Below are 14,843 nucleotides of genomic sequence, written 5' to 3' on the forward strand. Positions count from 1 at the left end.
TCAAGAGATCAGGGCTAGATCCAACACCGTTTTTTAGCTCACTGCACCATCCCAGTTTCAGAACCTGGCTGTATGCAAATTAGTCTGTTCCTGTCCCAGTGCATGATGGGAACAGGGCAAACCAAACTACAAAAGCCAATTCTTACACTGGGAAGGAAACAAGCTCCCGGGGACCGGTTTCTGGCATTACAGCCGTCTTCGGCCCGGTTTGCTTGAATCCTGATGGTGCAATGAGCAAGGGTCTCACATCTGAGAATACCCTTCCACGCTTAGGGTGGACAAAAATATTTACAACAAGGGGTGGTGAGGGACAGAGTCTCTGAATTAAGCAGAACGCTCTCACCCAGTCAAGAGATCAGGGCTAGATCCAACACCGTTTTTTAGCTCACTGCACCATCCCAGTTTCAGAACCTGGCTGTATGCAAATTAGTCTGTTCCTGTCCCAGTGCATGATGGGAACAGGGCAAACTAAACTACAAAAGCCAATTCTTACACTGGGAAGGAAACAAGCTCCCGGGGACCGGTTTCTGGCATTACAGCCGTCTTCGGCCCGGTTTGCTTGAATCCTGATGGTGCAATGAGCAAGGGTCTCACATCTGAGAATACCCTTCCACGCTTAGGGTGGACAAAAATATTTACAACAAGGGGTGGTGAGGGACAGAGTCTCTGAATTAAGCAGAAAGCTCTCACCCAGTCAAGAGATCAGGGCTAGATCCAACACCGTTTTTTAGCTCACTGCACCATCCCAGTTTCAGAACCTGGCTGTATGCAAATTAGTCTGTTCCTGTCCCAGTGCATGATGGGAACAGGGCAAACCAAACTACAAAAGCCAATTCTTACACTGGGAAGGAAACAAGCTCCCGGGGACCGGTTTCTGGCATTACAGCCGTCTTCGGCCCGGTTTGCTTGAATCCTGATGGTGCAATGAGCAAGGGTCTCACATCTGAGAATACCCTTCCACGCTTAGGGTGGACAAAAATATTTACAACAAGGGGTGGTGAGGGACAGAGTCTCTGAATTAAGCAGAAAGCTCTCACCCAGTCAAGAGATCAGGGCTAGATCCAACACCGTTTTTTAGCTCACTGCACCATCCCAGTTTCAGAACCTGGCTGTATGCAAATTAGTCTGTTCCTGTCCCAGTGCATGATGGGAACAGGGCAAACCAAACTACAAAAGCCAATTCTTACACTGGGAAGGAAACAAGCTCCCGGGGACCGGTTTCTGGCATTACAGCCGTCTTCGGCCCGGTTTGCTTGAATCCTGATGGTGCAATGAGCAAGGGTCTCACATCTGAGAATACCCTTCCACGCTTAGGGTGGACAAAAATATTTACAACAAGGGGTGGTGAGGGACAGAGTCTCTGAATTAAGCAGAAAGCTCTCACCCAGTCAAGAGATCAGGGCTAGATCCAACACCGTTTTTTAGCTCACTGCACCATCCCAGTTTCAGAACCTGGCTGTATGCAAATTAGTCTGTTCCTGTCCCAGTGCATGATGGGAACAGGGCAAACCAAACTACAAAAGCCAATTCTTACACTGGGAAGGAAACAAGCTCCCGGGGACCGGTTTCTGGCATTACAGCCGTCTTCGGCCCGGTTTGCTTGAATCCTGATGGTGCAATGAGCAAGGGTCTCACATCTGAGAATACCCTTCCACGCTTAGGGTGGACAAAAATATTTACAACAAGGGGTGGTGAGGGACAGAGTCTCTGAATTAAGCAGAAAGCTCTCACCCAGTCAAGAGATCAGGGCTAGATCCAACACCGAGTGGTCTGCTTAATTCAGACACTCTGTTCATCACCACCCCCTTTTCTGTATCGTCTTTGGCCACTATAGGTGTGGCAGGGTATACTCAGACATGAGTCCCTTTCTCACTGCTCCATCAGGATTCAAGCAAGCCGGGCCGAAGAGGCTGAAATGCCAGAAACCGGTCCCCGGTAGCTTGTCTCCTTTCTGGTGAAGAATTGGCTTGGTAGTTTGGTCTGCCCTGTTCCCATGATGCACTGGGCCAGGGACAGACTAATTTGCATATAGCCAGGTTCTGAGCTGGGATGGGGCAGTGAGATAAATAACGGTGATGGATCAAGCCCTGATCTTTGGACTGGGTGAGAGTGGTCTGCTTAATTCAGACACTCTGTTCATCACCACCCCCTTTTCTGTATCGTCTTTGGCCACTATAGGTGTGGCAGGGTATACTCAGACATGAGTCCCTTTCTCACTGCTCCATCAGGATTCAAGCAAGCCGGGCCGAAGAGGCTGAAATGCCAGAAACCGGTCCCCGGTAGCTTGTCTCCTTTCTGGTGAAGAATTGGCTTGGTAGTTTGGTCTGCCCTGTTCCCATGATGCACTGGGCCAGGGACAGACTAATTTGCATATAGCCAGGTTCTGAGCTGGGATGGGGCAGTGAGATAAATAACGGTGATGGATCAAGCCCTGATCTTTGGACTGGGTGAGAGTGGTCTGCTTAATTCAGACACTCTGTTCATCACCACCCCCTTTTCTGTATCGTCTTTGGCCACTATAGGTGTGGCAGGGTATACTCAGACATGAGTCCCTTTCTCACTGCTCCATCAGGATTCAAGCAAGCCGGGCCGAAGAGGCTGAAATGCCAGAAACCGGTCCCCGGTAGCTTGTCTCCTTTCTGGTGAAGAATTGGCTTGGTAGTTTGGTCTGCCCTGTTCCCATGATGCACTGGGCCAGGGACAGACTAATTTGCATATAGCCAGGTTCTGAGCTGGGATGGGGCAGTGAGATAAATAACGGTGATGGATCAAGCCCTGATCTTTGGACTGGGTGAGAGTGGTCGGCTTAATTCAGACACTCTGTTCATCACCACCCCCTTTTCTGTATCGTCTTTGGCCACTATAGGTGTGGCAGGGTATACTCAGACATGAGTCCCTTTCTCACTGCTCCATCAGGATTCAAGCAAGCCGGGCCGAAGAGGCTGAAATGCCAGAAACCGGTCCCCGGTAGCTTGTCTCCTTTCTGGTGAAGAATTGGCTTGGTAGTTTGGTCTGCCCTGTTCCCATGATGCACTGGGCCAGGGACAGACTAATTTGCATATAGCCAGGTTCTGAGCTGGGATGGGGCAGTGAGATAAATAACGGTGATGGATCAAGCCCTGATCTTTGGACTGGGTGAGAGTGGTCTGCTTAATTCAGACACTCTGTTCATCACCACCCCCTTTTCTGTATCGAAAGTTGTTTAAGCCATTCTTGAATGGTGTCTGTTTGGTTGGTTGGTGGGGTGATTAGTAGGAATTCGATTTTGAGGGAGTTTAATTTGAGGTGGTTATCCTTCAACCAAGACTGGGTTTTTTGTAGAGTTGAATTGAGAGCCTTGATGTCGCCCGGTGAGTTAATCTTTAAATAAAGATGTGTTGTCCGCGTACAAGAGAAAGTGGATGTTAGAGGAATTGAGGATTTCAGTAAGAGGTTCCATGAATAAGTTGAACAATGTAGGTGAAAGGGAGGAGCCCTGCGGGACTCCTAATGTGACTGGGACGGTCTTGGACAGGGATTGGTTGACCATGAAACTTTGGGATCCGTTACAGAGGAAATTTTGAACTGACCCTGATAAGCCCATTCTATGTTGGAGGAGGTCAAGAAGATTATCATGTTTGACGGTGTCGAAAGCTGATGATAAGTAGAATAAGTAGGCAGGCTTCGTTTTGATCTAGTATTTTTAATGCGTTGTCTACGATGTGGGTCATGGCCGACTCTGTACTATGCCCTGCCCGGAAGCCAGATTGAAATTTATTGAGCAGGTGGAAGTTGGTGATGTGGTTGTCTAGCTGGGTGAGAACACATTTTTCAAGGAGTTTCGCTAGAGTTGGGATGTTGGAAATTGGTCTGTAGTTATTCAGGTCTGTGGGGTCCGCGGTTGTTTTTTTCAGGATGGGGGAAACTTGTCCCGATTTGAGAATGTCCGGAATAATCCCTTGAACTAAGGAAGCATTGATGATCTTTGTCCAAAGAGGCACTAGTAGTGGTATGAGATCTATCAGGAAAATAGCAGGGAGGGGGTCAGAGAAGTGGTTGGAGGGGTTCACGGATGTGAGCGCTTTTAGGATGGTTTCTTCGCTGTAGGTTGTAAAGGAGGCCCAGGAGGCGTTGTTTTTTAGGGCGAGCTTGGTTGTGCAGTTACTTGGGGCTCCTGGCGTGTGAGAAGGGGTGATCTTCTGCGTGCCGCTCTGAGTTAATAAGGCCTTAAATAGATCTAATTTCAGGAATTCCCTCTTACTCGTGAAGAAGGAAGAGAATTCTTCGCAGCTGGGTGGGGAGCATTGACCATCTTGGGGAGGGTGAGCTATGCCACAAGATTGTGTTTTAACTAGTTCAAAGAGCTTCTTGGGTCGGTTCTTGGCTTGATCTAGCTTATTTTTGAAAAAGTTTGCTTTTGAGTGTCTGATCTTTCTATAGTATTTGTTTCTGGAGGATCTAAGCAGTTTAAGGTGGTCGATGGATGGTGATGACCTCCATCTCCGTTCAACTAATCTAAAGGCTCGTCTCTCCTCATTGAGTCTGCCGTCATACCAAGGTTTAGAGTCTTTTGTAGAGAGTCGCTTCAGTTGAAGAGGTGCTGTAGTATCTAAGATCATAGTTATGGAGTTAAAGTAGTGCTGTGTCAAGACTTGAACCTTCGTTAGGTCTTGAGGGGGAAGCAGGAGGCTAACATTGGTGGATGAGGATAAATCTGTTTGGGGGCTTTTTAGGTTTCTCTTCCAAACTTTGGGTCTTGATGGTTGTGTTGAGCACAATTTGACTGGTATCATGATGGAGTAGGTGATGGAGTGATGATCAGACCAATCACAGGGGGGATTGTGTTAAGCTGAATGGCCTCTGGGTTGGCAATCACCAGGTCGAGGGTTGAGCCTTTAACATGTGTGGGGCTATTGCAGATTTGGGTAAGGTCTAGGTCTGACAGGAATGCTTTGAGGCTATTAACTGCCGGGGTCTTAAGGTCGTTCCAGAGGAGATTGAAATCACAGAGGAATATGTGGGTATTTCGATGACCCGTATGTGTGGTCAGAATATCCATGAATTTCTCGATAAAGGTGAGGTTATCGCCAGGCGGGTGGTAAAAAGTGTGCAGTGAACAAATTGGTATGTTATTACTAGAGATATACAAGAAAAGATATTCACATGAGGAAAAATCCAGTGACGGTGAGCGGATCACTGCAAGGTTGTTCCGGAAGATGCAGGCAATACCGTCACCTGGTCTAAGTGTTCTGTCTAGTCTAGTGATGTCGTAATTTGGGGGGGACCAGTATGTCAAGGATCGGGTTCGACATTTCATTTAGCCACTTTTCGGTAAGGATTAAGAGGTCAGGACCGTGAGTGAGAATAAGGTCAGCAATGTCTGCTGCATGTGCTGAGGCTGATCTGCAGTTTAGTATAATGCATTTGAGACACTGCTTGGAGGTAGTTGGAGGATCAAGTGTTAATGGAACTTGAGTAAGGTTCTCCAGGATTATGCCTCTGGTGTTGTGAATTAGGGGTCTATGTGTACTGAAATGTATGGTTTCGATTAGAGAGGGTTGTTTCGGCTTGTTCGGGACAACTGTGGACTGGCTAGGTTGAGGGGGTGGATCGTAGGAGAGGAGAAGGGCGTGCATGTCCATGTCGGATAGGATATTCTCCCTGCGATTCGGACAAGATGTGGAATCGCGGTTAGGATCTGTTCTCCAACTTGGTGGGGGCCGATTAAGGGAAAGACATTGCGACTGGTGCTGGGGTGTGGGGCAGTTGCTGTGGGGGCTCCTGCTCTCATCGCCCGTATGTCGTCTGATCGTGGGTTGCAGCCTAAACTGGTTCCATAGCTTGTGGAGATCATCTTTGATATATTGTAGTGACAGTAGGATTTCATCAAACCTAGGGTATGGAGTGGGCGGATTGGTCATTGTGTTGTCTAGAAGACAAAGGGGGAGAGGTGTGTATCCCGGGGGGGGGGGGATTTAAGCGTTGTGGGAGTGGTTCTCATGAGCTGGTATTTCTCCTGGTGTCGGGGTGGGAATGTGGAAAGATGGGTTTGTAGGTGAAAGCCCGGGGGGGATGTCGGCGTGGCCATGGTGGGCGTTATGGAGTTAGTAGTGATTGTGGCGGGAGGAGAGGTACTAAGGACTTTGTCTTTGATGATAGGGAAGATGCTGTCAAGTAGGAATAAATTATGGTCAGAGGATTGCAGGAGAATGATCCCAGTCTGATAAATGGTGAAAGTGGCTGAGGCCCTGAAAAACAGGGAGGGGATGATGGAGATCTTGGGACCGTGTGGTGTTTTTTTGGACGAGGAAACTGAGAACAGGGCGTATATAGCTTTCCTCCATTGGGCTCTTCTCTTGGTGCAAAAAATAATGCCGTTGGTTAAAGGGTCCTTGTTTATAGAATGGTAGGTGTCTGATATTGGGGTCTCGGGGTATGTTTTTAGCAGCGAATGTTTAAAACCTTTGGCTGCTTCTTTTGAGAGTTTAGGGGGGTACTTGATGGTGTATGTATGTTGACCTGATCGCTCCATCCTGTTACTGACACTAGAGAGGAGGGTAGATGGATAGGGGGGTGTCCTGCTGAATTAATTTATGTATTTATTTATTTTAAGATGGCTCGGGAGTAAACTTTTCTAGGAGCACTGAGACCAGTTTACAATGGCAGCCTTAATTGCATAGGTAGTCTTGAGCTCCTCATTGTAGTCCTATCACTCTTTCTGTGAATGGGACAGTATAGAAGGGAGGTCCAATATCCTTCACTGGCTGAGCAGAAAAAGGGGGTAGTCCTGTCTCTCTTCCAATGGTTAGTCCTATTTTTCTTTCCACGAAGGACTGTATAGTGATTTGTCCTTTCACTCTTTCAGAAGCCGAGTGAGTGCCATTTTGTCTGACCTGGGGGTCTAGAAGAAGATTGAGGAGACTTTTCAAAATGGGGTCCCTGTATGCCCGTTTGCACTGCGAGGTCTGCGTGAGGCACTTTAAAGAAAGGCAAGCGATCACTCTCCAGGTGGGGGAATACTTAGAACAAAAATGGAAGTTGACATCAAGAATAGTGTGCCCAAATTTAGTTCTGCCACCCCTGTGGGGTGCTTGAGAACGAGGTGTGGGCCAAAAGGAGAGGAAGGAGATGGGAAAAAGAAGCTCTGACCTCTCGCTCGTGCTTCCGCGAGATTCAACGGGGGCAGGTCAACGCAATGAGTGTGTTCTGTCAGCTGTATTCTGCGAGGGCGCGCATGGGTGCCATGAGATATAGTGGCAGTGCTGGAGCCCTTCCTGCCAGGGGGTTAATGAAGAGCGGAGCGCTCCCATGGGAGAAGCCCGGGTCTGCTCAGGGCAGGTGAGGGGCTTGCTTTTCTTTAGCGCCTCTCAGTGCCCAGAGCCCTCCTCACCTCTAATAACGCCTGATCCAGTCGTCCTTCCACCCCGGGAGAGGTCCAGTTGCAATTTTGACACAAGTGCTCCGGGTCCGAGCAGCTCCTCCGTAGCGGGGCTACGACCGGTCGTCCTGTAACGTCGGGTGAAGGTCAGTTGCAAAGCTGCCAGAGCTGCTCCGGGTCCGTGCAGCTCTTCCGTAGCGGGGCTATGACCTCCCAACTGGGAAGGAATACCTATTTCACTATTGACCTCCGATTATCTTCTGTTCGTGTCTGATGTCGCCTTAAGTATGCTGGTTACGTTCTCTTGGGAAGGCTGGAGGCTAATAGGGATATAATGGTAGTTTTCCGATCCCTAGCCCAGGAGCTCCCCTTTCCGAGCTCCGTGTCCGTAGTGTGCCTATAAACGCTGAAAGTGATGCAGAAAGCTCCCTAGGCGCCATATCAGCATTCTGTAACACGGTGGTGTGTTATTTGTTTTCATGGGAGGCTGCCCTGCATCCTCATTGTAAACAGAGCTCGGCTTCGCGCTCAGTACATACATGCCACCCTCCCATTACAGGCGGGAGACTACCGATTTCAAGGACACTCTCCCGCATTCCGATTCCTCTGTGGGCTTGTGCAAGTACCACATGACCCCAAACCCATTACGGCACTGCAAATAGCACACCATCCATCCAACAACTGTAAAAGCGTGGCAAGCAAGCAACACTTCCATGGAGGTGGTTATGGGAGGCAATAAGAGATTTAACAAGTGTAAAAGGGATAAAGGAGGTAAGCAGAGGGGTGGGGATGGATAAAGGACTACCAATGTAAGTAAGAGGAATCGAAAGGCCTGGTAACAGGCTGGAGTCATGGTTGAGGGACAAGACCTGCCAACTTGAAAATATAGCAAAACACACAAGATGATGGACGGAATGTTGCACAATGGCAAAACATTCACCCCCAGTCACAGATCTGGGTTTAATCCATTGTTATTTTGCTCACCAGGCCACCCCAGTTCTGACATGGCCATATGCAAATCAGTCTTGACTCTGCCTCATGAGAACAGTCCAGCCCGATCTGCCAAGCCATGTCTTTCCTGGACCGGAATCAAGCATCCTAGGACGGGTTTCTGGCTATCAGCCATCTCCAACAAGGAAAGCTTGACTCTAGTGGCTTAGTGAGCAAGGGACCCACGTCTGGGCATACCCTTCCCACATAGGGTGAACAGCAAAACACACAAGATGATGGATGGAATGTTGCACAATGGCAAAACATTCACCCCCAGTCACAGATCTGGGTTTAATCCATCGTTATTTTGCTCACCAGGCCACCCCACTTCTGACATCGCCATATGCAAATCAGTCTTGACCCTGTGCCTCATGAGAACAGTCCAGCCCGAACTGCCAAGCTCAGACGCGAGTCCCTTGCTCACTTTGCCACTGGATTCAAGCAAGCCTGGCTGAAGACAGCTGTAATGCCAGAAACCGGTCCTAGGAAGCTTGTTTCCGGTCCAGGGAAGGCAAGGCTTGGCATTTCAGGCTGGACTGTTTCCATGAGGCACGGGGTCAGACTGATTTGTATACAGCCATGTCTGAACTGGGGTGGCAGAGTGGGCTAAAGAACAGTGATGGATTGACAGATCTGTTGACTGGGTGTGAGTGCTTGATTGGTTCAGATGCTCCGTCCATCCCCACCCCCTTTTGTACAACTTGAAAATATAGACAGGCTATCATGGAAATCATGTGGTGGTTTCATATTTCTGCATGCAATCCATGTAGTATCAATGCATACAAAGTGTAAACATAAAGGCACTTAACATTCCCCATCTCAGTATCGCAATAGGTGTTCTGCCCTCTATGCATGGTAGCTCTGCCAGCGAAAAAGGAACAATAAGCCCATGGTCTGAAGACAATTACACACTGTAGAGAGCTTCAGCTGTACAGCACACATGAATAAGAAAGTAGGTGATGGAAGGCCAATAGTAGGACAAGAGGAATAGCAACATGGTTTGACAAGGAGCGCAAGCAGAAAGCCCAGGACAAAACCAGAACCAAACCTAGATCACTACACTGCAAACCCTATTTTTTGGTGCTGCACGTGTAGGGCACACATACTCACGTGGCCAGAGGACAAAGTAAACACTATCTTTGTATCAACAAATCCGTTGCATGTTCAAGGTTAGTACGACAAGCATTCACATACCAAAGTGGATCAAATCAGATATAGTCAGGAGAACATTGGTTAAAATTGTGTTACCAGAAGCCACACTCGTATGTGTCATTGATAAACCCGTCAATCTGCCACCATAGCCACTAGCAGGACTCTTGGAGCACTGGTGGGGGAGATGAGACAGTATCAGTCATGACTGGTGGGTAAGTCCTATATGTCCGTGAATTGCAACACTGGGAATATTGTCTGCAGGAAACTGAGTGATATCTACACTGTTTAGGATAGAACTAGCTCATGCAACAATGAGGCCTTGACAGATAAACTTACTTGAAATGGTCCCCGACCTATATGCAGCTGAAATGCTGTTCTTTCTGACCATTCTATTACCATGACATTTAACAAAATTTGTACAATCCTCAATCGGTTAAAGAAGGCAAAATAAAATTATTTAAAGTACCATCAAATTCAATAAAAAATTGACATGAGAAGCAGAGTTTTTACAGGAAATATAATACTAGTAAATTAAAAAAACACACGGATTAAGGGGAAATTGTACAGGGATCATCGGTACAGTTCTGTGACTCCATCCAAATAAACTCACTTAGGAGCACAGCATTCTTAAACACTTTATTAGAGGTTTACAGGTGCAGAGCCCTAAAATGAAACCACAAAGATCTCTGCTAGATAAAAAGTTTTGTTTTTGATGTAAAGTGTTTTGGGATACTTCCATTTCATGGGCAAAATGTGAGAAGGATGAGATGGAAAAATATAAAAACACAAAATGTACACCTCAGTCAATACCTAACATTTGAACCATCAAAATTCCCCAACAAATCACAAGAGAAATGAACCAGAGAGTTGCAACGTTTATTTCTTTGAATTGCAAAGATATTACACCTTTACCAGCACAAATAACCTTCTGGTCTCCTTGAATGGTATTTACATCCTGCCAAAAACCGGCAACTTTGTGCTCGGTTTGGAATATTGCCTATGATACATTTGTAGATACTTTAGCCAGTAACACATAGGGATGGCAAAGAGGTAAGATGAAGTGAAATTCAGTTTAAATGAAGACAAAAACAAACCTGAATTCAATTAGACCAACTGGTTCGCTCACACACATAAGAAGAGGTAGACCATGGACTCAACAGAGAGGTACTGCACCTCTCACTGCTATAAATACAAGCCTCGCAAGGTCTGAACACAATTTCCGCCCTGTCTCTTTTTTCTTGGTTATACTTTTCTGGAGTATGCTCAGTGTATGATGAGCATGCCATCTATGACCTTGCCTGGATAGAAACATAAGAGAAGCAATACATTTTCCTATGAGACAATACACATGCACACGTTACAGTCCACAAATTTAAAACACTTTTTTCTTTCTCCAGTAAAAAGCTTGAACTACAAGATGCAAACAAAATCTTGAATTTGCTCTACTCATGGCGTTTTGTAGTTCTTTGTTTTCTGTATTGTATCTCCAATGAAATCGAAGGGAATGTTGCAAATTGTGATGTTATTTTTTCCTCTACTCCTCTCTGAAAACATCGGTGGATTTGATTCCATCTACATAAAGCTAACACTTTTGAATGAAATAAATGAACAATACATCATTGCTTCAGGAATGAAAGGTTAATTTATGTAAATCTCCTCCTCACTAACTGATGTTCCATTTGAGTGTTCTGGTACAATGGCGCTTATTCCATACCTGTTAGGACATGGTGCTTTTCAGGTATTTTCAAATTAAATAAACGTGGGTCTAGCTAAAGCACTCAGCTGCTCAAAGACAAGCACAGCCATACTTCTCTAGAGGCATTTAAGTTATCCCTTATGTGTCAAATCCCACTGTAAACCTGAATTTAAACTGTAATCATAAATCTGTTTAACACTGGTCACACTGCTCTGTCCAAAAAGATCACTGCATTAAAGTAACATAATTCATGCTGCAGTGCTGTCAGCAGGGGAAAGCTCTTGTGTTCTCTTAATGAGGCATTTAACATTCCAGCTCTTGAGAGTTGCAGGCATCCCTTGAACTGAGTAATAAAACATACAACATGCATTACATTCCAAACCCGCTTGAGATGGGAATGCAACCCCACTTGCATTCTGAACATCATCCTCTGCAGATTAATGCCTCGTACTAACATTGTTCAAGTCTATGGGGTCAAAATATGCCTGTGTCAGAAATTGGTCACTTGTTTCATGCCCTGTTCGAGGTACCAATATCTCTCTCTTTGAAGCATATTATTACCCCTTTATGTTGCTAGATACTCTTCACTTCCAATGTAAGGCCTGTATTGTTTATCAAACCTCCTTTTTAGGTCTCGTAGAGAGACCTTTTCCTATCCATCCACTTTTTTATGATGCGGATTCTCAACAGTTTACGTAAAATCACGTGACCACAAGCTCCTTCGTGCACGAGCTTGCATTTCCCCACAGACTTCCCCCTGCCAGCAGCATTTCTCCTGCACTCGGCCCACCCCCCTCCCTCTCCATATGGTGCGCTCTGCCTCAGGCCAGCATCTCTCCTCCCATATCGTCACTCTTCCTCCCAGTCCCCACAAGCAGGCAGCAGCTTCAAAGGGATCTGCTCCCCCCCCCGCCCATCAATCACCCTCCCACGCCAGCAGCTCTTCCCGCACCGCCCCCTGCTCTCCGCCCCCTGCTGCACGGCCATGCCTCCCTTCTACTTCCCCAGCAAAAGGCTTCCGCTGCCCCCCCCGCGCCGTCGCTTATTCACGGCCGCAGCTTGTTTTTCAAATGGATACGGCATATGTGTTTTACTGACTGGACTAAACAAGCCATCTTTATGGCCTGCCATGTCTTTAAATCCTCTTTACTTTTTCGCTGTTTACTTTAAGAAACACACTAGTTACTTTGATTGCTGCGTTCCGCTTACAGCATTGTTTTTCAAATGGATACGGCATATGTGTTTTTTTTTTATTTGAGAGACACACCGGTTACTTTCATTGCTGCGATCGCTGGTGGTATTATTATTTCACATGTCTTTCACGTTAAAAAAAATATATATATGCACCAAAGCCAAACCCCGCCCAGTTATCACTGCCCAATGCCCAGGCATAGCAACCAGTGCAGCCCGAGCCGGAGCAGCAGTGTTCTGTATGTTACGCCACATTCACTCAAACTGCTAACTTGTTCTTTGTTTACAGGCTATGCCGGGCGCTAAAGACTGCATTGTGGTTCAAAAACGGATAAGACGTTTCTCCTCAGTTGTTCATTGGCTGTGATATTAGGTGCCTCAACAGGCTTCATGCCTAGCGCCTAGCTGCTGCACACCCCGATGGTAGGCGGCCTCTTGCACTGGAGTGCCGAGATACTGACTGGACTAAATGAGCCATCTTAATAGCCTGCCATGTCTTTAAATCCTCTTTACCTTTTCGCTGTTTACTTTAAGAAACGCACTACTTTCATTGCTGCGTTCCGCTTACAGCATTGTTTTTCAAATGGATACGGCATATGTGTTTTTTTTTTATTTGAGTAACACACCGGTTACTTTCACTGCTGCGATCCGCTGACGGTATTATTATTTTTTTAAACACTGGACTAAACGAGCCATCTTAATAGCCTGCCATGTCTTTAAATCCTCTTTACTTTTTCGCCTTTCTGTATCTCCGCTTTCCTATGTACACAAATTACTCAATCCACGGATTCAAGGTTTGCAGACAGCTACTTTTGTAGATTAAGTTGGACTGCAGAGTCCACTCGTACTGTGGACTCTGTTTAAAGTTATGGCTAGGAGTACCCAAAGGACGTGCAAAAACACCCACAAACCTGAAATCTTGCTAGTAGTCTAATCTATTGTGTGCACAGTTTCACATCATGCAAAGCACATTACTACTGGTTCACGAAAGTGATATGCATTGTTGGGAGTGAACACCTCCCCTGTGTCATTGGGTGTAGTGGATGGGATTTTTCCATGTTGAACAATTTGTGCACATTTGCCAAAGTTTCTCATATGGATTGTCTACAAGTCTGAAAAATATGTAGCTAACCAGCAATGGGCAAGTCACGTGCACAGGCGCTCATTCTGAGGAGTATGAATGGAAAACTGCGGTCATAGGTGCGCTGCGTACTCTTGGGCTGTTGTTTTTTGTGTGATTCAAAAAAATACTGGAAATCTGTACAGTTCCTATTGATAAAATGTTTACTGTTTTTTTACATTTACAAACTTTTCATAAACGGGTCCCTCTTTGCTTCCACCTTCAGTATAAACGCAATGCTACACTGGATTTAGGAATGTATGTATGTATGTGAATGTCCATGGATTCGTTAACATGCTGTTAGAGAACATATTGCTAATCTGTGGAGGCTGCTACTTAGTTGTGAAATCTTTACTGCTTTGAATTGCCGGTTCGGTACAAATGCCTATTTGCGATGTTGTCAGCCTATTATGTTAACTTCTGAAGGGGGTGTGGGGGGCTCCAAGCGCCAGAAGCCCTCTCAGCACAGCACCCAGGCCTGAGTGCTTGAGTGCATCCCGAGGGGGCCTCTCAAAGTACTTTGCGGGGGGGGGGTCCGCCCTCAAGTTTCATGACGCCACTGCTACAAACCGCTCTATAGTGCAGATCGTGACCGTGACAATTTGTACATAGGAGGTTGAAACACCAGCGCCACAATCAGTGCTTCAAGGGGGTCCTGCTAAAACTGCATTTAGGATTAGGATTCGTTTCTCTTTTCTACGCTTCATTTTAATGTCCGATTTGTTTTGCTTAAACAGTTTAGTTTTGTATTTAGTTAGACTGTGTAACATAGCGCTTGAGAGGCGGCGTCCCTCACACTGACCTGTGTGTCTACTTACAGACCCAAGGGGACAGCAACAGCTCTGCTGCCGGTGACATCTACGTGCCTCTCTCACACAGTCTCCGCCCCCTCTCTCTAGCTGTTCATCTCTCTTATTCACCCTGTTTCCCGCTCGCTCTCTCGCACTCCCTTTCTTTCGGTCACTCTTTCTCTCTTTCACATAGTCTTGCTCCTGCTCTACGTGTGTCTCTCTTCCTCTCATCTTTCTTCTCTGCTGCATTCTCTATTCTCTATTTAAATCTTGTCTACTTTCTCGTTCTGTCTTGGTGTGTGTATGTCTATGTCTTGGTGACTGAGTACTTGTTTTTGTGTGTACATATATTTCTGTTTGGCGCCTGTGTCTGTGTGTGCATCTGTCTTTGTAAGTGTATTTGTCTCTGTGTGTGCATCTGTGTTTGTGTGTGCATGTGCTTCTATATATCTGTGTCTGTATGTGTGCATATCTGTTTCTGTGTGTGTGCATGTCGGTCTCTGTTTGTATCTCTGTCACTATATGTGCGTCTTTGCTTCCGTGTGT

This window comes from Lissotriton vulgaris, chromosome 5 (assembly GCF_964263255.1).
Source record: "Lissotriton vulgaris chromosome 5, aLisVul1.2, whole genome shotgun sequence".
NCBI lineage: Eukaryota > Metazoa > Chordata > Amphibia > Caudata > Salamandridae > Lissotriton > Lissotriton vulgaris.